Source organism: Pan paniscus, chromosome 12 (assembly GCF_029289425.2).
Source record: "Pan paniscus chromosome 12, NHGRI_mPanPan1-v2.0_pri, whole genome shotgun sequence".
NCBI lineage: Eukaryota > Metazoa > Chordata > Mammalia > Primates > Hominidae > Pan > Pan paniscus.
Window position 1 is genome coordinate 106,397,764 of NC_073261.2, and position 27,253 is coordinate 106,425,016.

The following is a 27,253-nucleotide window of genomic DNA, read 5'->3' on the forward strand; positions in this document are numbered from 1 at the left end:
ATGAAGGACCTTGGGATGGAGCGCATATCCTGGATTATCTGAGCAGGCCCTGGGTAATCACCAGGGCCCTTCTAAGAGGGAGGCGGAGAGAGAGGTCAGTGTCAGAGAGAGATGTGACGATGGGAGAAGAGGTCAGAAAGAGATTGGAAGATGCTACTCAGTGGCTTTGCAGATGCAGGGAGGGGGCATGAACCAAGGAATCGGGAGGCTTTTTGAAGCTGGGAAAGGCAAGGCAATGGATTCTTTCTTGGAACCTCCAGAAGGAATGCAGCCCTGCTGGCACCTTGGCTTTCATCCTTTAAGACCCATGTCTGGACTCCTGACCTCCAGAACTGTAATATAATACATCTGCGTTGTTTCGAACCTGTAAGTCTGTGGTAGTTTGCTGCAGCAACAACAGGAATTAATACTCAGGCCCTGGTGCTTTCAGGGAAGGGCTGTGGCCAATGTGCCTGGGGCCTGGGGTGGGAGAGGTGGAGTGGGGACAGATGAGGCTGGACAGATAGGCAGGGGATACACAGGGCCTTCCAAGTCACAGCAAAGAATTTGCCCTAGCCAAGGCAGTCCAAGTGAGACAGGAGGAAGAGGGGAGCAGTATTTTGGGGGGATCCGTGCTGTGGAAGATGGTCTGATGGGAAGTGGCTGGGGCACACTGACATTGGGGAGCTGCTGTAGGTGCAGCCGAAGGTGACATGGCCTGGACCCAGCTAGTGGCAATGCGGGAAGGCATAGCCTGCCTGAGAGCTGAAACACAGCAGAGGGCAAATTCCTCTTCTCCCCTGCCCTTGTTTTTTTTCTTCCTGCCTCACCCAGCTATGGTGCCAAAGGCTCCAAAGGGCCACCTGAGATAAGGTAATGATTTTGGAGGAAGAGTAAATTCTGGGGAATGTTCCCAATGGCTCAACTGGGAAAGGACAATTGACTTCCTATGTGTGCACAGCTACGCATGCACACTCACACCAACGACACACACACACACACACACACACACGAGGGTTTCTAGCATGCCCGTGGCCTTTCTCCTCATTGGCCTTCTCCCTCGCGGGGCCAGGGAGAGGCTGCTCACCCTTGGCAGTCCCAGGAGCCCGAGGTGCGGCCCAGGGGGCATGTCTGATGTCAGGCCTCCAACAGTGACTCCCTTTTGGGGCCAACAGGTGAGGCAGACAGGAGGCAGGAGTCAGAGGACTGAACCCTGAGTGGGGAGGCACAGGGCACGCTGCCAACCGACTCTTCAATCACACCTGTGATCACAGCAGAGGCGAAACGCTGGTCACTTTATCAGAAAGATCAAGATTGCAAACCACAGCACCTGGTGTGTGCACACCCTGCACCCTTCACTCAATCTCCAGCCACTCTGAACCACCTGTAGCTCTCTGAATGCCACCTGTTTCACCTGTCTCTTTCTCTGTCTGGGCATCTTCTCTCCCTTCTGGTCTGCCTGGTTATCTCCTCCTGATTGTTCAGGTCTCACATCAATAAATTCCTTTTCCGCAGGGACTGGCTGGGACTGGCTGAGGTTCAGTGCATGGACCCTGGAGCTAGTCAGCCCTGCAATGAGTGCAGCCCTGCTGCCCACCAGCTGTGTGGGGCAGTCAGGGCTCCTCCCTGGGCAAGAGACAAAAAACCCAACCCACACTGGCTTAAGCAAAAACAGTATGTATTGGCTTATGAACCTGAACAACCCCAGGATGGACTTCAGGCAAGGGTTTATCCAGGACTCAAACGAAGAAACCTGGGCCAGGTTTCCTACCCTCCATTTTTCAGCCCCATTTCCCTGGTGTGAGCTCCATTCTCAGATACACTCTGTCCAAAGCCCCAGGCCACATGCTCCCCTATCCAATTTTATATTCAAATTTAAATTTATCTAAAACTTAAATATGAATAAACTATGTAAATCTGTAATATATATTTTATAGACAATATGACACACATATTAAATAAATTTAAATTTATATAAATAGTAAATATTTTAATTTATTAAATTTATATTTATATTTAAAAGATAAAGGAGGAAAATAAAAGCATTTTAAAATGAAGTATTGTCTTCCTCCTTTTCTGCTGGCCTGGGTCTTTACACCATGGCAGAGGTCTCTGCTGGTAGATGAGAGAAAGCTTTCCAAAGCTGAGACATGTGTTTTTGAGAACTAAATGTTAGATGGAGGGCAGTTAAAAATTAAAATATACCTTTGGCCAGGCGCAGTAGCTCATGCATATAATCGCAGCACCTTGGGAGGCTGAGGGGGCGTGGATCATTTGAGGCCAGGAGTTTGAAACCAGCCTGGGCAACATAGTGAAACCCCATCTCTTCAAAGATAAAAAATAATTAAAAATGTTTAAAAATAAAAAAAATTAAATGCACCTTTTCTAGACCCACTTCTATTCTAATAATTCTGCTTATATGCATTTATCTTATAAATATATGTCACTTGTTCAAAATAATTTATGCACAAGATTATTTATTGTAGAATTATTTGTATTAGTAGTGGATAGTTAGAAAAAGCATAAATATTCATTAATAGGCAATTGGTTAAACAAAGTACAGGACATTCCTATAATGGAACACTGTGATACTATAAAGTCATAGTATCATTAACCAAGAATGAAATCTCTGTTTTTTTTTTTTTTTTTTTTTTGGAAACACAGTCTTTCTCCATCATACAGGCTGCAGTGCAGAGGCATGATCTTAGCTCACTGCAACCTCTGCCTCCCAGGTTCAAGCAATTATTGTGCCTCAGCCTCCCGAGTAGCTGGGACTATAGGCATGCACCACCATGCTCGGCTAATTTTTTTTTTTTTTTTGTATTTTGATAGAGACAGGGTTTCACGGTATTACCCATGCTGGCCTCAAACCCCTAATCTCAGACAATTCACCCGCCTTGGCCTCCCAAAGTGCTAGGATTGCAGGCATGAGCCACCATGCCCGATCTAAGAATGAAGTATCTCTATAGTGACATGGAATGAGCTCCATGATATATTAAATGAAAAAATAGGCCAGGTGTGGTGGCTCACGCCTGTAATCCAAGCACTTTGGGAGGCTGAGGCGGGTGGATCATGAGGTCAGGAGATAGAGACCATCCTGGCTAACACGGTGAAACCCCGTCTCTACTAAAAATGCAAAAAATTAGCTGGGCGTGGTGGCGGGCGCCTGTAGTCCCAGCTACTTGGGAGGCTGAGGCAGGAGAATGGCGTGAACCCGGGAGGTGGAGTTTGCAGTGAGCTGAGATCATGCCACTGCACTCCAGCCTGGGCAACAGAGCGAGACTCCGTCTCAAAAAAATAAAATTAAATTAAAAATTAAATAAATAAATAAATGAAAAAATACAGAATATTATATAACCACTTATGTAAAATGTGTGTGCATGTATGTGTGTGTGCATAAGACAAACAAACTTGTATTATGCGTAAAGTATCATATGTCTGGAAGGCAGAAATTTTGGAAAAGGGCGTGCTCCTCTGGGAATGCTCATAGGGTGCCCATTAGCACCATCAGAATTTTGTATAATTTGTCTATATTTACCTATTAGAAAATAATAATTTTTTTAAAAAGTACCTCAAAATAATGAGAACATGAATAAATGAATAATGAATAAATGAAGTGCTTAGACCAGAGTCTGGCCTAGAATGATCACTAAGGAATGTTGCCTGTCGCCCCCTCCCAGGGCTGCCTTGGCACTCTCTGTGCCCTCATCACATTGCGTACACACCTCCATCCCAGCAATTATATCACTGTGTCATCACTGCCAAGTTCCACGTCTGTCCAACTGGACCAAATATGACTGTACTTCAGGGGCATTATTTTTGAGCTTTATATCCTCTGCCCCTAACATAGACCCTGGCATGGAGTAGGTTGTTGAGTGAATGAAGGACGGAATACATTTACTAATGAATGTATTAGAGGGAAAAATGAGGCTTTAGCCTCTGCTCTCTAGAAGCTCATGGCCCAGTAGTGGGACAAGAGTCACACAGGAAACATTTCAGTGACTACAGGCTGCATATGACAATGGCCCTGTGACCTTGGGGATCTGGGCGAAACAGAAGGGAACGCTCCCCAGAGCAGAGAAGAAGTGATTACAATGGGAAGGGTGGGTTGAAGCCTGCCAGCAGATGGGAGTCAGGGCAGCAGCAGGACCACACCTGGTATGGTGGGAAACACAGGGGAACCTGAACTTGACCACAAGGCAAAGCTATGCTCAGTTGACCTGCTATTATAACACAGGCTTCAATCTCAGGGCCATGCAAGGACACCTGAAAGACGCCTGAGCCTAACGAGCTGCTGCTTGGAGTCAGCACTCAGAGATGGAGCTGGGTACCCAGTCAGCCCCTCTGCCTTCGTCTGCAGCCCTGCGGGAACTGGGTTTTTGTGTCTTCTGGAATCTCAGGACTAGGATCAGACAGGAAGTATACACCCTTCCTGTATTTGTCCTAAAAACTGGCCTGACTGCTTGGAATGGTTATTAACTTGATTATTAACTTGGGCATTAACCAAGGCCTGACCTAACAGTGTCAATTCTTGGGGGCTGGAAGGTGGCACAAGGCTCAGGAATGCCAGCCAGCCTCACCATCAGGGAGATTGCTTTTGTTATCTATCATTGTATCACAAACCACTCCAAAGCTCAGTGGCTTTAAAACCACCACAATTTTATTGTCTCTCTCATGGTTCCATGGGTTGTCTGGGATCAGCGGGTGGATCTTCTGCTGGTCTTGCTTAGGAGTCTCTCATGCAGGTGCATTCAGATAAAGCTTGAGGCTGGAGTCAGCTGGAAGCTCAACTAAAATGCTGGATCAGTGGACCTCTCCTCCTCTCCATGTGGCCTCTCCATGTGGCCTCTTCAGCAGGGTGGCCAGAAATCTTTCATGGTGACTCAGGGCTCTCCAAGTGAAAGAAAGAAGAAGTATTAATAGAAGCTCCCATTTCACTTTTTTGTTTGTTTTTGGTTTTTAGAGACACGGTCTCACTCTGTCATCCAGGCTGGAGTGTAGTGGCATGATTATGGCTCATTGCCGCCTTGAACTCCTGGGCTCAAGTGATCCTCCCACCTCAGCCTTCAGAGTAGCTAGGACCACAGGTATGTACCACTACACCTGGCTAATTTTTAAATTTTTTGTAGAGATGGGGGTCGCACTATGTTGCCCAGGCTGATCTCAAATTCCTGGCCTCGAGCACTCCTTCTACCGCAGCCTCCCAAAGTGCTGGGATTACAGCCATGAGCCACCGCACCCAGCCTGCCATTCCTCTTAAAGGCTAAACCTGAAGCTGGCATGGTATCACTTCCACCGCATTCTGTTGGATAGTGTGTGTCAGAGGCCAGCCTAGGTTCAGTGTGGGAGGGGACTACATCAGGGCATGAATGCCAGGAGTGTGCTTCACTGGGGCTCATCGCTGGAGGCCAGCTGTCAAGCATGGCAGAGTGTTAGAGGCGCAGCTGAGGCACCAAGGAGAGAAGTGATTGGTCAGTGATAGATCCAGGTCTCATGGTCCTCTCCACTCGGCTAAGGAGGTCCTGGGGCTGGTCTTGGCTCAGGTCTTCCTAGCACAGCAGGAGTCAAGCTCAGGCGGATCTGCTTGTATATCACACTTTTTCACCCCCACCTTTCTGTACACCGTGCCTGTGCTCAGGGCTTTGGCCCCACTGTTCTCTGAATGGATGCCCCTTGACTGGCCACTTTAGCACACAGAGTTAAAGAAGCTCTCAGCGTGGCAGTGGTGGCTTGGCTGTTGCAAGGGAAACTCCAGTCTACTATACAGAATTGCCTCCTGGGCTGTTCCACTTGCTCCTCCCTAAAGCACCTCTACATCAATACATCCAGAGCTAATCCCCCACCTCCCACCCTGACACTCTCCAGAGGAGACTTCATCCGGGAGCTCCAAGGCCATTTGTCCTTCCTGAATAGATGGCTCAAAGACAGCCCCTGTTACAGTAGAGCAGAAAAATCAAGTTTAATATCTGGAAGTGCCCTTTCCCTAGAGTGAAATGCAGGCAGTAACCATGCCTGACTCAATATTATTTCTTGATAAGTAAACGGGATAAATTATGTGGAAGCATGAAAAAGTGTGGAGTGCTATAACCAGGGGAAGGACTATTATTTAAAGCAGGGACATTTCACCTCCGTTGATTAGTACTCTTTACCCACTTCTGACAACAGAGCCCTTTCCCTTAGGAAACCCATTCCGTGTGGTTTGGATGGGGCTAGCCTACTGAGAAGTTGGTACACGGCCTTAGGCCTAACCAGTCAAAGACTCCATATCTCCGACTATATGGATTGGTTCAGAAGTGGGCATGTGACCTCAGACTAGGCCAATCAGAGTCCTCAAGACTTTTCTGCTGGAGCTCTCAGGAAACACACTTTCTGTCACTTGAATTGCTAAGGTCAGTCTGGCCTCCCATCTAGTAAGAACCCACTTGGGAAATGTGTGTGTGTGTGGGTGTGTGTGTGTGTGTGTGTGTGTGTGTGTGTGTATCTGAACTATATATACTACATGATGTGGTGATTTGAGCAGGCTCTCATATATATATAATATATATATTATATATATAAAATATATAATATATAATATATATATTATATATATTATATATTTAATATATATAATATATATTATATAATATATATATTATATATATTATATATTTATATATATATAATATATATATTATATATATATATGAGAGGTAGAAACCTGTTGACATTATTCTAGCCTCTGGATCCAGCATTGCCTGAAGTCAGACCAACCCTGACATTTCAGTTCCATGAACCAATGTGTTATCTTTTTTGTAGTCTGAGGAGCCTAACTAATTGTCTTAAAAAATCTGGGCTAGTCATGGTGGCTCATGCCTGTAATCCCAGCACTTTGGAAGGCCCAGGCAGGAGGATCGCTTGAGCCCAGAAGTTCAAGAATGCATAGTGAGACCCTATCTCCACAAAAACTTAAAAAGTTAGCCAGGTGTGGTGGTGCATGTCTTTAGTCCCAGCTACTCCGGAGGCTGAGGTAGGAGAATTACTTGAGCCTTGAGCCAGGAGTTCCAGGTTGCAGTGAGCCATGATTGTGCCACTGCACTCCAGCCCGAGTAACAAAGTGAGATCCTATCTCTAAAAAATAAAATAAGAATAATAAAAAATCTCTTTTCTCTTCATTTTCACTATTCTACGACTCTTCAAGACTCAGCTTAGGCTGGGTGCAGCAATGGTTCATGCCTATAATCTCAGCACTTTGGGAGATCGAGGTGGGAGGATCACTGGAGTTCAGGAGTGGGCAACATAGCAAGACTTTTTCTGTACTAAAATTAAAAACAATTGGCTGTACATGGTGCCGTGTGCCTGTAGTCCCAGGTACTGGGAGGCTGAGGTGGGAGGATTGCTTGAGCCCAGAAGATTGAGGCTGCGGTGAACTATGATCGTACCACTGTCCTCCAGCCTGGGTGATAGAGCAAGAAAAAAAAAGCCATGGCTCAAATTCTCCTTTTCCAAGAAGCCTGCTCAAATCACCCCATCATGTAGTATATATAGTTCAGATTACATTGCCTTGTACAGGCTTGTCTGTACTATTATAAATTGGAGGTGGGGATGGTTTCTGGAAACTATGTGGTCCTCCCAAGTAGCTCAGGAGCTTCCAGGAGCAGGAGTGCATCAGGCTAGCTGTGAGGATCTGCACACTGGGCTCACCACCTGGGGTGGAGTGTGTGAGTGTGTGACGATCCAGGCACCCACCTGAGATCCTGAGGGTAGGTGTGGGCATGTGCATGTGACCAGAGCAGAGGTGATGTGCACGGCTGTGTGTGTGGTGACTGAATGAGGGATGAGTGAGCAGAAAGACAGGCTCTTCAGGAATCAGGACCAGTTCAGGGACAAGTCTCTGCAGGGCTGGCAGGAGCCCCAGAGCCCAGGCTTGTATGTGGTGGAGGGACCCGGCCGTGCCCTCCGCACTGGGTGCCATGGTCTCGCAGTTTGGTCTTGGGCTGGGACTTCCTTTACTTCCATAGTTCAGCTTTGTCTCTTCAACCACAGAAATCTGGGTCTTTTTAATTCTGCCTCCCCCGTCCAGGCGGGATGGCCTGGGCAGAGTCCCCTCTGCTCTTCCAAGTGGCTCCAGGAGGAAGAAAGATGGCCCTTCTCTGTCGGGCAGGCTAGATGATTTGTAAGCACTGTTTTCTGAATCCTCACTGTGCTTTCACTGGCTCTTTGAACATTCAAGTGTCCCTGCCTGGGACATGACCCTCTCTCTGCCCTGCACCTACCTCCTCATCCTTTAGGTCTCAACTTGGACACAACTTCTCCAGGAACTTTCCCCTGCACCGGCTCCCATGCATGCAGGGTAGAGTCACATCTTCAAGGCTCCTGCAACCCCCGTCTGCCGTGTAGCAAAGTGTCCATGGAGCTGCATGTTATAGATGCCAGTTTGTCTCCATCGCTTCTCTAGATTGGGAGCCCCTGGGGCTGTCCCCACTACCTGGTCTCGGTTTGCTCATTTTTTCAACAGCACTTTATTGAGCCCCAGCTAATGTGCCAGGAACTGCTCTCAAAGCAGGAAATACTGCAGGGAACATGATAGAGAAGGTCTCTGCTGTCACGGAGCTTCCAGCTTAGTAGGAAGAGAAACAACAAGCAAGTAAACAAATACTCAGAACACACATTTCACTGATAATCAAACAAATCAGGGTGACGCAGCTAGGAGAGCCTGGAGGGTGAGAGAAAGCCTCTTCTTTAAGAGCTTGTGTTTGATCTGAGATGTGCAGAAATCCGGGCAAGAATAGTCTAGGTAGAAGGACAAGCTGGAGAGCTCCCCCTAAGGTGGAACTATCTCCTACTTCCCAAGTTTGAGCAAGGGGATGAAGGTCGATGAAGGGGAAGAGTGGGAGGGGTTGGCGTCAGAGGGGCAGGTGCCTTGCACTGAATTGCAGGCTATGGCAAGGACTTTAGGCTTTATTCAAATAACAGTAGGGAAGTGATCTATCTTGTTTAAAATTTTAAAAGATCAGCTGGGCATAGTGGCTCACGCCTGTAATCCCAGCACTTTGGGAGGCTGAAGTGGGCGGATCACCTGAGGCCAGGAGTTCAAGACCAGCCTGGCCAACATGGCAAAACCCCATTTCTACTAAAAATACAAAAATTAGCCAGGCATGGTGGCAGGTGCCTGTAATCCCAGCTACTTGGGAGGCTGAGGCAGGAGAATCACTTGAACCCAGGAGTCAGAGGTTGCAGTGAGCCGAGATCATGCCACTGTACTCCAGCCTGGGCAACACAGCAAGACTCTGTCTCAAAAAAAAAAAAAAAGTTTTTTTAAAAGATCATCCTGGCTGTTGTGGGTAGAATGGACTTTGGGGAACAAGCAGGGGACAATTGGGAGGCTCCAACAGCCACGTGGATATGACAGGTGATGGCTCAGACTAATGTGGCAGTGACAAAGATGGAGAAGAAAGAAGGGGCTTGGGACATAACTGAGTTAAGTCTGTGGGACTTGGTGATGAATCTCAGGTGGCTAGGAAGAGAAGGAGGAGCTCCAGGAGGCCTACTAGTTTTGAGAAATGGAGTGTGTGCTGGTGCCAGTTACCAAGATGGGAAAGGTTGAGGTGGGGACAGAAATCGAAAGTTGTATCTTATCTATGTTAATTTTGAAATACCTGGTAGATATCCAGATGGAGACGACAAGTAGGTGTGAGCCTGTAGCTCAGTGGAAAGGTCAGAGCTGAAGATGCAAGTGCAGGAGGCCTGAGCAGGTGAATGCTTTTCAAAGACTCCATGAGCTCATCTAGTTCAAGACTGTCTAGAAAATAACAGAAGGCCCGTGACCAAGCCAGATACACACAAGAACATACAGAGGTTGATGGAAACCAACAGAGGAGCTTGAGATGGGCAAAGAGAGATAAGAAAAGTAAGGAGGTTGTTTTCTCTGAAACCAAGAGATTATTTCAATGAAGAGACACAGCCAGCCATTCAAATGCTGCTGATGGATCTGGTGCATTGACAGAGAAGTGACCACTGGCTTCAACAACATCAACGTTATTGGAGGCCTTGACCAGAGCAGTGTTTTCCTTTCCTTCCCCTTCCTCTTCCTCTTCCTCTGCCCCTTTCCTTTCCCCATCCCTTTCCTTTCCCTTCCCTTCCCTTTCTTTTTTTTCTTTTTCTTTCTTTTTCTTTCTTTTTTTTTTTTTTTGAGACAGAGTCTCACTGTGTCGCCCAGGCTGGAGTAGAGTGGTGCTATCTCGCCTCACTGTAACCTCTACCGCCCGGGTTCAAGCAATTCTTCTGCCTCAGTCTCCAAAGTAGCTGGGACTACAGGCTCATGCCACCACGACCAGCTAATTTTTGTATTTTTAGTAAAGACGAGGTTTCACCATATTGGCCAGGCTGGTCTCTAACTCCTGACCTCGTGATCTGCCTGCCTTGGCCTCCCAAAGTGTTGGGATTACAGGCGTGAGCCACCATGCCTGGCCTCCCAAAGTGCTGGGGTAACAGGCGTGAGCCACCATGCCCGGCTGGCTTTCTTTTCCTTTTCCTTTTCTCCTTCCTTCTTTCCTTCCTTCCTTCCTTCCTTCCTTCCTTCCTTCCTTCCTTCCTTCCCTCCCTCCCTCCCTCTCTGACAGGATCTTGTGCTGTCACCCAGGCTGGAGTAACCATAGCTCACTGCAGCCTCAAACTCCTGGGCTTAAGTGCTCCTCCCACCTCAGCCTCCCAAGTACCTGGGGCTGCAGGTGTGTGCCACCATGCCTGGCTAATTTTCTTAAAACTTTTGGCAGAGATAGGGTCTTGCTATGTTGCCCAGGCTGGTCTTGAACTCCTGAGCTCAAGCAATCCTCCTGCCTCAACCTCTCAAAGCACTGGGGACTTGGGCAGTTTTAGTGGATTGGAGGCAAGGGGAGCCAATGGGGTGAGCATGGAGAGTGGGAGTGAGTTTGCAAGCATGGCGAGTGTGGAGTGCGTGGGAAGCTATCACACTGTGGAGGAGAGCAGAGAATGAAACAGCAGCTGCTGAGGAAAAGGGGCCTCAGAGGGAAGATTTCCATTGTGTGTGTGTGTGTGTGTGTGCGCATGTGTGTGTGTGTTTTGAGACGGAGTTTCGCTCTTGTCGCCCAGGCTGGAGTGCAATGGCACGATCTTGGCTCATTGCAACCTCTACCTCCCAGGTTCAAGCAATTCTCCTGCCTCAGCCTCCCGAGTAGCTGGGATTACAGGCGTGTGCCACCACCCTCGGCTAATTTTGTATTTTTAGTAGAGATGGGGTTTCACCATGTTAGCCAGGCTGGTCTTGAACTCCTGACCTCAAGTGATCCACCCACTTCGGCCTCCCAAAGTGTTGGCATTACAGGCATGAGCCACTGCACCCGGCCTCCATTGTGTTTTTGTTTTGATTTTTGTTTTCAGGAGATGGGCTCTCCTAGAGCATGGGTTTATGCTGATGGGAATGGCCCTATAGAGACAGGGAAATGATATAGGAAGATAATGAGGTAATTTCAAGGGAATGACCTTTCCAAGGCAAAGGGTGGGATCCACAGCACAAAGACATTAAAGGAGAGAGAAGAAGGCAGAGAGAAGATCCCAAGGATATTAGGGAGAGTGCCGTGAAGTGAGAATGCCGGCGTGGTGTGTTTCTGTCCACACATGGGTGTGGACACAGAGGAGGCGGACAGTTAAGACAAATGGTTCCTGGGTAACCCAGAACTTGGGCCTGATCAAGAGGATGAGTCTGTCCTGTGGAAATATGGGACTCAGGCCTTGGGCCAGGGTGTCCCTGTTTCTGGGCTGGGAGCATCAACACATCTGCTGGTCTTTGCTGATCTTGGACTCACCCACAGAGATGTCTGTGCCACCCCTGCTGGCTCCTGGTGTGTTCAGTGCTCAAGAAACCCTTTCAGTGGCAGAGGAGCTACCTGGAGTGGGATACCTGCATGTGGACTAATTGCATGGGATTCTCAGTTCTTGCGTGCTCAGCTCTCTTCACATCCCTCCCACCCCAGCATGAGGTAGAGGAACCACATGGTGGACCCAGGAACACAAAGATAACACAGCGTGAGGCTGGGCCTCGTCCCAAACATACTTGGAAGACAAACAGGCTGTCCCGGGACCCAGCACAGGCACAAAGAGCTGCTCAGATGGAGTTTTATTGGGGTGTATGTGTGTCTGTCTCCCACATCATCTGGCACCCACTTGCCTCCAGAGAAAGGGCTTCTTCATCTCTCACGTTAGTCATCCATGCCTGCACGAACAACTGGCTCTTTCCACAGCTTCCTCACCCATCCCGGGGCAAAGCCAGCATGGTGCCTGGCACAGAAAGCTGCTTCATACTTTCCTATCGAATAAACAGATGAATGCACACCTTGAACAAGCACCCACCCACAGGCGAAAACACCCGCTTCCTCTCCAGCCCAGCAGGGACCCCTCAGAGGCATGAGCAGCCCCGTGGCCCAGTGCTTGTTCCCACCACAGTGATGAGGCTCTGGACCTTGGGCTGAGCTCCTTGTCCCCCAGTGGAAAGGCCACCTTGGGGACTGCCAGGCCAGGAGGTCAGCCAGTCAGCGGCCACGCTGAGCAGGGACAGCTGTTTCCAGCAGGGCTCCCAGTTCTGGGATTGGGCCGAAGGGATGTGGCCCGGGTCCAGGCCCGAGGAGAGATGAGCCACCCCGCCCTCCTCCTGATCTTCCAGCTGCTCCTGACCTCCACCTCCAGGCTCCTCCTGCTCCTCCAGCTGCTCCTGACCTCCACCTCCGGGCTCCCCCTGCTCCTCCAGCTGCTCCTGACCTCCACCTCCGGGCTCCTCCTGCTCCTCCAGCTGCTCCTGACCTCCACCTCTGGGCTCCCCCTGCTCCTCCAGCTGCTCCTGACCTCCACCTCCGGGCTCCTCCTCAGTGCCTGGTCAGCTGGACGAGGAATGGAAACCCCAGTCAGATTTCTAAAAGAAATCTGAGAAGCCAGCCTCGGGAGCACTTGCCAAGCCCTGCTGAAGTTGTTCTCCATCTGGTCATGAGCCGGGAGGAAAACCGAGGTCAAGTGACAGAGGGCCTACAAGCGACACCGATGAGGGGAACCCACGCTGGCCCCAGCCCTGCTGGGCAGGAGAAGGCAGCCACTGCGGGCTGCAGAGCAGAGTGAGGCTGCAGTGCCAGGGAAATGAGAGGGCTGGAGACGATGAGGGTGACCCCACTTCAAAAGTCAGGGCTGGGAGAGGAGTACGACACTGCCCAGCAGAGCAAGGGTCCAAGGAAGGTTTGCCTGTGGGGATGCCTTGAGGAGAAGCCAAGACAAGTGGAGGAGACCCGGGGGCTGAACTGGACTCCTCTGAGTGACTGTGTTAGCCCTCGCCATAATGAAGTACCGCAGGCTGGGCAGCTTGAACAAAGGAGTTTATTTTCTCACAGTTTGAAGGCCAGAAGTCCAAGATCAAGGTGTTTCGGGTTTGGTCCCTTCTGAGGCCTCTCTCCTTTGCCTCCAGATGGCCACAGCTGCCTCCTCGCTGTGCCCTCCTATGGCCTTTCCCTTTCTTATAAGACCACCAGTTCCATTGGATTAGGGCCTCAGCCTAACAGGCTCATTTGAACTTCACCACCTCTCTAAAGACCCCATCTCCAAATGCAGTCACATTCTGAGGTACGAGGAGGTTAGGGCTACAACATACAATTTTTGGGGGACATGATTCAGTAAATAACAGTGGCTATGGAAACATTATCTTGATAGTGACTGTGCATGTTATACAACAATTGACTGCTGGGCCCAAATAATATACCAACAATAGGGTGAGAGTTCCTCCGGTGTGTGTCTGTGTCTGTGTGTGCATGCATGTGTGTCTATGTATGTATGTATATGTGCGTGCATGCACATGTGTATGTGTATGTATGTGTGTATGTGTATGCATGTATATGTGTGCATGCATGTGTCTATGTATGTATGTATATGTGCATGCATGCACGTGTGTATATATATGCACATATGCATGTATATGTGTGTGCATGCACGTCTGTCTATGTATATGTGTGCATGCATGTGTGTATGTATATATGTGTGTGTATATGTGTGTGCATGCATGTATGTGTGTATATATGTATACATGCATGTATATTTGTGTGTGCCCATGCATGCATGTGTATGCATGTGTGTCTATGTGTATGTATGTATACATGTGTGTATGTGTGTGTGCATGCATGGGTATGCATATGTATTTTGTGTGTGTGTGTGTGTGTATATGCATGCACACACACACGTACACAGCAGCCTGCTGTTCACCCACTAGATCTACTTCCTTTGGCCTACCTGATCTTCCCCTCAGCCTGGGAGGAGGATGGGCATCATGGACCCATTTTATGGATTAGCTGGAGGAACTTGCCCAGGTCACACAGCAGGCAAGGGTCAGCCCTGGCACTGCTACCCAGCTGCCTCAGTGTCCTGGACACTCCCCACCTACTGCCACATGCTTTCTAACAAGGTCACTCTGCGAGGACCTCTCACCCCCAGCTGAAGAGCCCCCAGCAGTCACCCGGGCTCCTCTGCCTATGTGGTGCAGGAGGAAACTGAGTGAAGTGAGTCACAAGGCTGTTATGTTTGCAGCTTAATGCAGCTTCTTATCTGCCTGTGGCTTATCTCTCAGGCTTTTGATGATCAGGTTCTGTGCTGGCTCACAGCAGGTCCCTCAGGCAGGGCACACCCAGCCTTGGCCCCACCCTGACAGCCTCAGCCCTCCTTTTGGGGGCCTTTGCCTCTCCCATGCCTGAGAAACCTGTGGCCATTCCTGTTCCTCACTCTCGTCCCTCTGCTTGTGTGCAGAGGAGCGGAGGTCCCCAGAAGCCTTCTCTGGAGGGATGAGAACAGTGGCAGGCAGGGTGGGTGCAGAGGGCAACCTGGAGGCCAGAGGCCCAGTCTCCAGGACACCCGAGATTCTCATGGGGGCCACAGAAGCTATGCTGTGCATTGGCCCTGCCTGGTCCCACCTAGCAGGATGGCCTTGACCAGTGGTCCTTGCCCCACTGATTGAGGCACTGGATTTCCGGTTGGAAGGCTTCATCCAGATGCTTCTAAAGTGCTGAAACTCTGAAGTCCCCGGCTCCATGGCAATGGCAGGATGGGGGACCTGAGGGCAAGTCCTTCCTTATTCTGGCCACACCAAGTGAGGGAATCCCTGGGGCAGGGCTGCGGTCTGGAGGTTTCATCTTAGGCTGTTGGGTTCTTCCAGCCAAGCAATTGCTTAAGTATCATAAAGCAGGGGCCCTAGAGTGTCACCATCTACAAATGTGGGTTTAATCCAGACACTGTGACCTTTCCTCCCTGACCACAGTGGCTTGTGAGTGGACTGACAACTATGTTGTCACTGACCCCATGACAGCCAGGTGACTTGGGCTATTTGGGGTCTCTTTTCCTAAGTAGCCCCAACATTCAGGCCTACCCTAGTCAGAAAATGATGGCCAAAAACCACATACTGCCAGAGCTGTCAAGGACGCCCTCTCCCTTACTGTGCAGACCGTGGGGCCCACAGCTCGCTTGCTTATATCGGTTCTGGGCTGTGTTCAATTGCTACCATACCCTGGGCCAACCGTGCACCCAGAAGGTGGTAGACACTCAGACATGCTTGTATTTGTGAATGAATAGCTAGGTCCAGTCCCTGGTTAGGTCATACCTCTTTGGCCCATCCCCACTCCCAGTTGGGGTTATGGCCTGAAGGTCTTGAGAGCAAGCTCATCAGTGCGGGTGGTGGGGACACCTCTCTGTTTTCACCAGGAGCCCACGGTGGGTTGCCTGGTTGGAAAGGACTGCAGGTCTGTCCCTGGCCATTGCTGTAAGTGTGAGGCTTCCTAGGAAATAAAGAGGCATTGACTGCGTGAGCCACAGCAGGTAACTGAACCTGACTGATTCCCCTCAGACCAAACCCTGAGGCACTCTAGGCTGGGCTGTGAAAGGCGCTGGCGGGGCCTGGCCAACCTCCAGGAGCAGTGTGGGAACGTGGCCTTTAGCCCTGCCAGTCCGCACTGGGGAGCTGGGGTGGAGGGGGCTACTGAGGACCAGACACCAGTGCAGCCTCTGACGGACACTTCTGGAAGAACCTCAGCGGCCCCACAGTGGCCACTTCTCCTGTGTTCTCCCTCACTCCATGGGCTTCCAGACTTCTGTCTTTTGATGGTTGAGGGGGCTCTCTGGAACCCCTTATTCTCATAAGCAGACATGCAGGGCTCCTGACCTGTGCCACTGCCTCCCCTCCTCAGAACAACCTTCCGCCTCTGGAGAAGGATGATGGTGAGTGGAGGAAGCCCCTTGGAGGAGGGCGTCAGAACCTGCATCCGACAATCCCATCATTCTTTCCACCACATCTTTGGGAGAAGGTGGCTTCTATGTGTTGACCCATCAATGACTCCGAGTGTGGGAAACCAAGGGTCACGGGGGTGGGCGCTCCTGCCTAGGGGGCCAGTGAAGCTGCTGCTCTGAGAACGAGCCTGCTGTGCCAGAAAGAATCAGTCTGGCCTGGCTGATCCGGAGCCTGAGGCTGCAGGAAACCTGCCTTTCCTGCCCGGCACTCCCGCCCCATCAGGGCCCTGGGAGAGGGCAGGGCACTCTCACCAGTTCTCACACAAAGGTCTCTTGGGTTGGGTTCCAGAAAAACAAGACCTTGCTCCAGCCAGCCCACTCACTCTTCTTCTCTGCTTGGTGCAATGGAAAGTGGTAGACAGTTCTGGGTTCAATGAGGCCTGGGGCCAAGCCAGGTATTCTCTCCAGCCTAATTTCCTGCTCTGGAAAACTCTGTGAAACAGGATCACAGTACCTGCTTTAGTGGAGTTGTTGTGAGAGTTACCTGAGGAGATGCCAAAACTGTCTGCATCTTGCGGGCATTCCCTGATTGGTAGTTCTCGTCCCCACTCTGGTTCCCAGAGTCCTGAGCCCTGGGGCTGTCTGTGCCCCTGGCCCAACCCTGCCAGACACTGGCCATGCCCAAGGTTCAGCCTCGGCTTCCCAGCTCTTTCTCTTGTCTCCCTGTGCCCACAGCCAGCTGCTCTGGTGCTCTCCTTGGAGCCTGGTGGGCTAAGTCCCACCTCCAAGCTGTGTGCTGCTGGAATGGGACTGCCCTACCTCCCTCCCTTCCCCTGGACCCATGTTTCCTGCTCCTTCGAGGCCCCTCTTCCAGGCAGATAAAGGTCTCTTCCTCAATGAACCTCATCAGAGCACCCCTGGCCCCATGGTGGCCATCGTCCACTGGCAGTGTCTGCCAGCAGCCTGGGGCCCTATTAGCAAGCCCCATCCATGCCTCACTGGGAAATCCAGCTGACTGTGCAGGGTCCTCACAGAGCAGCTTCTGCACTCTCTGACCTGGGTCTGTTCGACACAGTTATGGGGTCCTGCCCTTTGAGGGAGTCAGGACGGTGGCGCCAGCGTCGCTGCACCTTCTGGGCACTTAGCGCTTCATACCCAAGATCCCCAGTCCTCACAACAACCACAACACGGTGACAATATACCACCTTGACAGATGGGTATTATCCCCACTCACAGAGGAGGAAACTGAGGCTCAGAGAGGTTAAGTGACTTTCCTGAGGTCACACAGCTAGTAAGTGATAGATCAGGGACGTGACCCTAAAGTCTATGCACTTTTTGCTGTATAAAGAAAGGTACTTCTGGCGGGGGCTGGGGGTGAAGAGATGTCTCAGATCTCTTGGGCAGTACAGGGCAGCAGCACCCCTCATTTGGTGCACCCCTAGCCTGGTGGAGTCATCTTTGGAAATCCCATTTCATCTTTGACCCTTTAATGTTTGAGACCTGACTCCTGTCCACTCTAGATGGCCGTCAGGGAAACACTCAGCTTCAGCTGGGCCTCCATGGTGGGGAGATACTCTTCCCAGACAGCCAAAGCCTGTCTGCCCACTGCTCTCCCTGTCCTCTCCCTCGGCCCAGCCCCATAGTTCTGGTTCTGCCCCATAAAGGGGATCAAGGATGAAATGGGAGGCTCCCAGGTTAGGTGACTTCATGGACTCAGGGGCTGTCTGCCATGCCCAGAATACATCAGAAACTCTTCATAGCTTCTAGTCTGTAGTTTGCAAAGAGACAGATTTGAATTCATACGGTGGCTGCAAAATGTACTGTTGTGACACAATGGAACGTTTATTTAACTTCTCTGAGCCTCAGTTTTCTCATCTGTAGAACGGGTTCTTATAAGGATTAAAATCTGAGAATAACGACCTGGTGCGGTGGCTCACGCCAGTAATCCTAGCACTTTGGAAGGCTGAGGCGGGTGGATCACTTGAGGTCAGGAGTTCGAGAGCAGCCTGGCCAACATGGTGAAACCCCGTCTCTACTAAAAATACAAAAATTAGCCAGGCATGGCGGTGTGTACCTGTAATCCCAGCTAATTGGGAGGCTGAGACAGGAGAATCGCTTGAACCCGGGAGGCAGAGGTTGCAGTGAACCGAGATCGCACCATTGCACTCCAACCTGGGGGACAAGAGTGAAACTCCATCTCAAAACAAAACAAAACAAAACAAAACTGAGAATAAAACTTTTGGTATTGTACTTGCCATGTAGTAAATCCTCCATAAATGGTGGCAGTTGTTAGCATTTCTGTAGTTCTGGATATTTTGGGTAGAGTCACCTGCCCAGGAGTTGGGGAAATGTCTGGATTTCATTACTGCACTGTACCGAGAGTTCACAGGGATGATTCACTAGGTAGAGGAACGCTCTGTAGATCAGAAGGGCCCCACAGTGGGATGAGCTTCCGTAGGGTCAGGAGAGGCAGCCCAGAGGAAGTGAACTCACACCCGGGGCAGCCACAATAGCCCCCGACTCAAGGGCCTAAGCCCTGCCCCCTCCTTGAGCCCTCTGCTCACTTGTAGCCTCACTCCACAGCCCCAGTGAGAAGAATGCACGCCTGAGAGTGTGAGCATCACAGACGTGGTGCAGGAGGGCTCTGCTCTGTGGCTTTTGTGGAAGGTCAGCCCTGCCCCTGACTGCACAGGCAAGGTGGGCCCAGAATGGCATCAGGTTGGCCTGCATGGGAGGGTCTTGATACCAGGTTGAGGACGCTGTACTTTCTGCAGCAGGACAGGAGCTGGAGGTGACAGAAGCAGAAGAAGCTAGCAGAGGGCTTGCTCGGGGAGCCAGGGAGAGATGGACAGGACCAGCTACACAGGAGGGCTTCCCACCATCCCAGGGCCCATGCTCCACATCTTCAGAGCCACCCTTTAGCAGGGCCTGCTAGGCTGGGCCAGCACTGTATTGAGGCTAGCACAGAGCATCAGCCTGCCTCGAGGCTGGGCCTAGGCCCCCTGGGAACCAGACCCCAGCACACTTGTGCTGTCTGGCAGGAAAACTCTCAACTGTTTTAACTGGATTTCCAGAGCTCTCAGGCTTGGGACGGGGACCTCAGGGAGAGAGGCTGGGGGAAGAACCAGGACATTTCCTGGGGCTTCAGCTGACTCAGGAGCTTCAAAAGCAAAATTGCTTCCAGTTTTTGTTTGCATAAAAGAAGCCGGTGGGAGGAGGAAGTAAGATCTGTCTACTTGTGGACAAGGTCAAAGACCTGTAAGATTTCCAGGGGATGGAACCCCTTCTCAGGTGACCAGGCATTCCCACTATATGCCCTGGTGGCTTTGCTGGTCACAGCATGGCGGCAAATTACATGTTATTAGAACAGTCCGGATAATGAAGTCACTGCAGACCTAATCCTATTTATTTCAATGACAGCTTTGGCAGAGCAGTAAATCTTGCTGCCAACCGTGTCTCTTGTGGCCAGTTCCCTGAAGGAACTACCATCAGACGTGACTATAGGGAGGGGTCCTTGTTAGAGCCTACATTCGCTATTCGTCACCTTTTTCCTCCAAATGGCAAGTTCTCCCAGGACAGCCTGCCCATGTGGCAGATTGTACTTTCAAAGTATATCTCATCTCACATGCTCTCCCTGACACTCTTCCCATTGAGTCCAGGAGAGGTATATGTCACCTCTCCTTGTACCTTAGTGGAAGAAACTTTATGACTACCTTGATGAGTAGAAGTCATTGCAAAAGAGACACTATGTGACTTCCACAGCTAGGTCAGAAAAATGCCATGCACTTCTACCCTGTGATCTTGTATCCCTTGCTCTTGGAATCCAGCCACCATGCTGTGAGGAAGCCCAAGCCACACAGAGAGGCCATGGGCAGCTGTTCTGGCTGATGATTCCCCATTAGGGGAATCAGCACCAGCCACCAGACATGTGAATGAGGAGACTGTCCATATGCCTCCAACCCCAGACTGCAACTGCATGAAAGACCCTGCGTGAGAAGCACTCGGCTGAGGCCTGCCAGCCCCCAGAGCTGTGAGAGGTAATAAAATGATTATAGTTGTTTTAACCCACTGTGATTTGGGGTGATTGGTTACATAGCAATAGATCACCAGAATACCCATGAACAGTGATAATGGACAACCCTTGCCTCTCAGGCATCTATTTTATTGAAAAATGGAAGTCCAATCCTTCCTTCCGAACTTGCCTTCTCAGGTTCTGAAACTTCCAACTATCAAGTGATTCAATCTCTCAAAGTGAGATTTGAAAGTGGGACTTCCAGGCCGGGCACAGTGGCTCATGCCTGTAATCCTAGCACTTTGGGAGGCTGAGGCAGGCGGATCACGAGGTCAGGAGTGACCAATATGGTCACTCCTGAACCAGCCTGACCAATATGGTGAAAACCCATCTCTACTAAAAATACAAAAATTAGCTGGGCATGGTGGCTTACACCTTGTAGTCCCAGCTACTCTGGAGGCGGAGGCAGGAGAATTGCTTGAACCGAGGAGGCAGAGCTTGCAGTAGGCCGAGATTGCGCCACTGCACTCCAGCCTGGGTGACAAAGTGAGACTCTGTCTCAAAAAAAAAAAAAAAAAGTGGGACTTCCAGTTGTCAGAAGCTGTCAGAACACTCTCCTACTCAGTTTCTTAAGGAAGTTAATCTCTTTAACATTTTTACTAAGAAAGGCAGTTATGATGCAAATTATTATGGAAAGCTTATGACTCAAACACCAGGTAGACCCAGGTACGATTCCTGATTCTGCCAGTTTCTGGCACTCTTTCCTGAGATGAGTCACTTTGCTTCTCTGTGCTTCAGGAGTCTCAGCTACAAAATGGGAAAACTCACACTGATCTTCTAGGATGCTATGATAATTAGAGATTTTTTACAAACAGTATTATTCTTAAAAAAAAAAAGAGAGGGGATTTGATACAGCTTATGAGCTTATGAAGATGATACATATAAACTGCTTTGTATTAGCAATAATAACTTATATTTGTCAAATGTCTACTAAGTGCCAGGCACTGTTTTAAGCACTTTGCACATGTTAACTTTTTTGGATAGTTATGACAACCTTGTGAATTAGATATTACTACTACATGCATTTTATAGATGGGGAAATCAAGGCACAGACAGGTTAAGTGACCTTCCCAAGGCTATACAGTAAGTAGCAGAGCTGGAATTTGAACCCAGGAAGTTTGATCCTAGAGCCCACTGTGACATACTGCATCTTGGTAAATGTTTAACTCTGGGTTCTGGGTGTGATGGAGTAACGCTCAGCCATCTCTTCCTGAAGAAGCGATCTGGAGCAATCTGGTGCTCAAACCAAAGTGCTATCAATGGTAAGTAAGATCCCTAGCGCTGATGTGTGCTAATGGGAGAGATACAGTAGGGATGAAAGTCACACCCAGCAGCCCCAGGCTGCTATGGTGGTTACAGACCAGAGAAAAGGAGACATCTGAGGAAGGGGACATTTTGTAACATCAGGACAGTAGCATGCATCTGGAGCATTCAGAGGCCTGAGTTACTTGGACAGAGGCAGCGAGGGGAAGTGGAGCTGGTTGCAGAACTCTTGATACTGAGACCTGCCCTTTTACTCACTAGCCATGGGACCCTTGCTGAGTCACCTGCCCTCATCTCTGAAATGGCAATAACTTGTGCAACCTCCCAGATGAGAGCGTGTAAACAAAGTGCCTGAAAAGCCAGAAATGGAAGCTACCAATAAGTTTTGGAGGAAAATTTACTTAAAATGAATAAGACACTTCCTTATCTTCTTCTTCTTCTTTTTTTTTTTTTTTTTTTTTTTTTTTTGAGATGAAGTCTCGCTCTGTTGCCCAGGCTGGAGTGCTGTGGCACGATCTCGGCTCACTGCAACCTCCACCTCCTGGGTTCACGTCATTCTCCTGCCTCAGCCTCCCAAGTAGCTGGGACTACAGGCGCACGCTGCCATGCCTGGCTAATTTTTTTTTTTGTAATTTTAGTAGAGATGGGGTTTCACCGTGTTAGCCAGGATGGTCTCGATCTCCTGATCTCGTGATGAGCCCACCTCAGCCTCCCAAAGTGCTAGGATTACAGGCATGAGCCACCGCGCCCGGCCCTCTTCTTTTTCTTCTTCTTTTTTTTTTTTTTGATGAGGTTTTGCTCTGTCGCCCAAGCTGGAGTGCAGTGGCACAATCACCGCTCACTGCAGCCTTGACCTCCCAGGCTCAAGAGATCCTCCTGCCTCAGACTCCCAAATAGCTGGGACTACAGGCATGTGCCACTACACCTGGCTAATGTTTTTGAGAGACCGGATGTTGCTATGTTGCCCAGGCTAGTCTCAAACCCCCTGGGCTCAAGCAATCCCCTGCCTCAGCCTCCCAAAGTGCTGGGATTTTAGGCATGAGGCACTGCATCTGGCCCTTATCTTCTTAAACAGAGAGTCTTGAACATCACTTAGCTTTTCTTCATGATTCAGCGTTAATCACTGTGCAGGGTTAATCACTGTGAACATCCATTCCCATACTGAGCTACAGAATGAGGAGGGGCTTAGAGGACACTGCCTTGTTGGGTTTGACTCTGCCCTGCACTGGATGACCCCAGGCTGCTGGGCTTCTGGAGGCCTCAGGCTACCCCTCGAAAGATGAACAGTCTCATCCCTCGCTAAGACTATCACCTGTCACCTCTCAGCACTGTCAGAATGTTGGCCTAAAGCAGTTTAATGAGACTGATTTGTTGCTTCTAATCTTTTTTGTGTATTTACAAACCAGATGCCTGCATTTGTTAGAAATGTTCATAAAAGCAGGGATTCCTGAGTACAGAGAACGGAGGGGTTCAGCTCAGGGTAAAGAGCATAAGCTTTCATGCATGGAGCTTGTGACATCCGTGTTGGCTGCTCAGGACCCTGTTTGCTCCATGGGTTTCAACCGCTCTAGACGGGGAATGTGTCACTGTAGCTGGTGATGGTGACCTATTAGGGACTCTATTTAGTTCTTCCTTTTTTTTTTTTTTTTTTTTTGAAACAGAGTCTCGCACTGTCTCCCAGGCCGGAGTGCAGTGGCGCCATCTCGGCTCACTGCAACCTCTGCTTCCTGCATTCAAGCGATTTTCCTGCCTCAGCCTCCGGAGTAGCTGGGACTATAGGCATGTACCACCATGCTCGGCTAATTTTTTGTATTTTTAGTAGAGACGGGGTTTCCCTGTGTTAGCCAGGATGGTCTCCATCTCCTGACCTCGTGATCTGCCAGCCTCGGCCTCAGAAAGTGCCGGGATTATAAGCGTGAGCCACCGCACCCGGCCCATAGTTCATTATTTGTACATTGATCTGTTTCTCTTCCTTCCTGATGTTTATTGTCACAGTAACTTCAGGGCAAACTCAGTGTCCTTCCCAGTGAGAGGTGACAACGTGCTAGCAGCCCTCACTCTTGGCGCTTCCTTGGCCTCGGCGTCCGCTCTGGTCGCACTCAATGAGCCCTTCAGCCTGCCGCTGCGCTGTGGGGGCCCCTCTTTGGAGCTGGCCGAGGCCGGAGACGGCTCCCTCTGCTCGCAGGGAGGTGTGGAGGGAGAGGCGCGGGCGGGAGGGAGGGAGAGGCGCGGGAGGGAGGGAGAGGCGCGGGCGGGAGGGAGAGGCGCGGGCGGGAGGGAGGGAGAGGCGCGGGCGGGAGCCAGGGCTTAGCACGGTGCTCGCGGGCCTGCGCGGGTTCCAGGTGAGCGCCGGCTGGCCTTGATGGGAGGCTGAATCCCGTGCGTGGACCGCCGTTGCCTCTTCGCGGGATCGTTGGCCACAATAGCAGGTCTCCCTCTCTTTCTCGCTTCCCCTGTTTTCCTCGATTGTCTGGGACGAGCTCCCTGTGGGCTGCCGGAGTGCCGGGGTTTGGTGCTGCAAAGTCCAGCAGAGAGTCCCAGTTAGAGATGAAGCGGGCTGGGCTTCTGGGACAGGTGGGGACTTGGAGAACTTTTCTGTCTAGCTAAAGGTTTGTAAACACACCAATTAGCGCTCTGTGTCTGGTTGGTTAATCAGGTGGGGACTTGGAGAATTTTTGTGTCTAGCTAGAGGATTGTAAATGCACCAATCAGCACTCTGTCAAAATGGACCAATCAGCTCTCTGTAAAATGGACCAATCAGCTCTCTGTAAAATGGTCCAATCAGCAGGATGTGGGTGGGGGCCAGATAAGGGAATAAAAGCAGGCCACCCGGGCTTGCAGCGGCAATCTGCTTTGGTGTTTTTCTGTGCGGTGGGTGCTTTGTTCTTTTGCTCTTTGCGAGAAATCTTGCTGCTGCTTACTTTTTGGGTCCTTGCTGCCTTTATGAGCTGTAGCACTCACTGTGAAGGTCTGTAGCTTCACTCCTGAAGCCAGTGAGACCACGAACCCACCAGAAGGAAGAAATTGTGGACACGCCTGACCATCAGAAGGAACAAATTTGGGCCATATCATCTTTAAGTAAACGGTAACACTCACCGTGAGGGTCCACAGCTTCATTCTTGAAGTCAGTGAGACCAAGGACCCACCAGAAGGAACCAATTCCGGACACACCAGGACACCACCTCTGTCTCTTTAGTCCCACATCCTCTATCCATGCCTTCGCCCCAACTTCTGATGCAGTGTCTTTAGATTACCCCTGCAAGCATTTTCTCAGTACCCCTATGTGTTCAGTGTGTGGCCATGCACTCAGTGGGGACTGCTAGGGTAGGCTCAGCCACAGCCCTGCCTTCCACGAGCTCAGTCTGGTTGAGGAGGCTAAGGCAATACCCAGAAACAGGATACAAATAGGATGGTGAGAAACAGAGGCTGGCCAAATCTATCCCAGTGTGATACGTGAGTGCAGTGGATGGTAAGGAGCAATAGCTACAGGCATATCAGGAAAGGAGTTAAGGAGGACGCTTGCAGTGACAAAGGGTGGAGGGACAGCTAATACTTAGCAATGCTCCGGCTCCAAAAAATGCTAGCAGGTATGAGGAGACCTGGGCAAAGCCAGCCCTGGATCCCCTGAGAGCAATGAGGAGTGGGCAGGTTATGGAACATGGCTGGATCCCCTTGGGACTGGCTGATGGAGAGCCTGTGGGCTTCCCTCCAGGGGGCTGGGGCTGGTGCTGGGGTTGGGGCTTGGGGATGGGTGGGGAGAAGAGCACGAGGAAACAAACAGCAGAAGGCATGTGAGTGGAGGAGGGCAGGAGGCTTGGGCAGTACAAGTCCCAGCTGTGGAGGGTGAGGGCGGGGGCTGAGACAAGTCATGGAGGGGGTGTCCAAGCTCCCCCAGGATCCCTGGAGTCCGCCCAGGCTAAGCTCAGCGATAGCTACTCTGGCCGAGCTGCAGACACTCAGGTTCTCCAAGGCTTTGGCTCTAGGTGACCCCTTACTCTGGCAGTTAGCAAAGTGAAATTGTAATGGGCAATTAGCAAAGTGAAACGTAAACAGAAAACGGGAAGCCTCTCAATTACCTTGAAATTGGTTTCAAGCCATGTTAACTGAGAACACACACTCCCTTCCTGTTAAACCTCATGTACACACATCACAACAAAAGGAAGTTCTTGTCCTTGCAAATTTGCAAGTGGCGGGGAGCATGCATGCTCAGGGAATGGCTGGGCATCCATTCCTTGCCCCACTCCCCCAACAAAGCAAGGTGCTTTGAGCATAGAGATAGATGTTCCAGGACATAGGGCCCTGGAAGAGCTTCAGGAGGTTCTTTGTGCGTCCCCCAACTTTGTTGGAGCTCAGAGAATCAGCATATCGTCCATACCCATCCTGCCCCGATATGCCTGGCTCCCAGTGCTCTGAGGACTGGGCAGAGGGGCAAGACATTGCGCTTGCAAGGTTGGGGTCCTAATAAGAATTCTGGCAAGGGCAGGTCAGTGGAATCCTGGCTCTTGGTCCAGAGGCCCCAGGAGTGGAGCAGGACAACTGCGTGTCAACATTGCTTTGCACACACCCTTCAACTTCCATTGCATCCTCTCAGTAGATACCTGGCATCTCCACTTTGTTCACATGAAGCAAGAAGGGCCCAGAAGTGTGCAGCCACGGGTCACACACCTGCTAGGTGGCAGAACAGACTCCTTACAGCTTTTAGGGCCCAACATGATATAGAGGGGCCACTGGGGTGGAGGTGTGGGGATGCCAATGGCAATTCTCACTCTTTCAAAATATGGCCAGGTGCAGTGGCTCAGGCCTGTAATCCCAGCACTTTGGGAGGCCAAGGTGGGCAGATCACCTGAGATGAGGAGTTCAAGACCAGCCTGGCCAACATGGTAGAACCCTATGTCTACTAAAAATACGAAAATTAGCTGGGTGTGGTGGCGCCCCTGTAATCCCAGCTACTTGGGAGGGTGAGGTAAAAGAATCACTTGAACCCAGGAGGTGGAGTTTGCAGTGAGCCGAGATTGCGCCACTGCACTCCAGCCTGGGTGACAGATGGAGACTCCATCTCAAAAAAAATAAAAATAAAAATAGAGACCCCTGTGTTTCAGAAACTATCAACAAGATGTGAGGGCCTCTCCATCCTGAATGTCTTTGGTTCTGCAGACTGCACTTCCCCATCTAGGTCCTGGGGAACACCCTCATCCCAAGGGTTCTGTCTCTTCCCAGAGAGAGGCACCCAGTGCCCCCAAGGCTCGATTGCACTGAGAGGTGGGTGGTCCAGCATTCAGCTGTAGACAGCTTTTCCCAAGATGTTGGAACCAGGCTCCATATCCTAATGAGACGCTTACCCTTTGATGCCTCTATTTTTCACTTGGCAGGATCATGCTATAACTGAAATTTCATAATCAGTAGCTTCTGCTTGTAACTTGACAGAACCTGACCTAAGAGATCCTTTAGTCCACCTAGTGGGTGACCTTGGCAACATCCCTAATACAACTGTTGCTCACTCTGTTTTAATTCAACCCAGTCATGGGATACTAGATGATAAAATTGCTCTATATTCTTTATTGATTAAATAAATGTCTGTACTATTGCTAATACTACATGCTGTACTTGGATAAATTCCTCTGGAAAAGTTGAGACTCATATACACAAAGTTTAAAAGAAAAACAGGCCACATGGTTACAAGTCTCACCTAATTCCCCATAA

At 50.2% G+C, this 27,253-nt stretch overlaps 1 long non-coding RNA gene across 1 annotated transcript in view; it reads right to left on the minus strand.

Moving 5' to 3' along the window:
* Positions 1-12,792: 12,792 nt before the first annotated feature.
* Positions 12,793-27,253, minus strand: part of LOC134728623 (uncharacterized) — a 65,610-nt gene continuing 51,149 nt past the window's right edge. Inside the window, exons 3-5 of the long non-coding RNA XR_010109218.1 lie at positions 16,531-16,710; positions 15,596-15,770; positions 12,793-12,851 (exon numbers count right to left, since the gene is read on the minus strand). This is a non-coding gene — a long non-coding RNA (uncharacterized LOC134728623). The remainder of the gene's footprint in view (positions 12,852-15,595; positions 15,771-16,530; positions 16,711-27,253) is intronic.